Genomic DNA, 237 nt, shown 5'->3' with positions numbered 1-237 from the left:
CAGTCCCCGGCGTCTCCACTTAAAAAGACCTCTGCCTGAGACCCCGGAGAGCTGTAAAGAGGGGCTGTGGCTCAGTGGTAGAGCCTCTGCTTGGCATGCAGAAGTTCCCAGGTTCAGTCCCCATATCTCCAGTTAAAAGGACCAGGCAGGAGGTCATAGGCCTGAGACCCTGGAGAGCTGTAAAGAGGGGCTGTGGCTCTGTGGTAGAGCGTCTGCTTTGCATGCAGAAGTTCCCAG

This window comes from Gekko japonicus, unplaced genomic scaffold (genome assembly GCF_001447785.1).
Source record: "Gekko japonicus isolate JY-2015 unplaced genomic scaffold, Gekko_japonicus_V1.1 scaffold3628, whole genome shotgun sequence".
Classification (NCBI taxonomy): domain Eukaryota; kingdom Metazoa; phylum Chordata; class Lepidosauria; order Squamata; family Gekkonidae; genus Gekko; species Gekko japonicus.
This window is presented reverse-complemented; position numbering follows the sequence as displayed.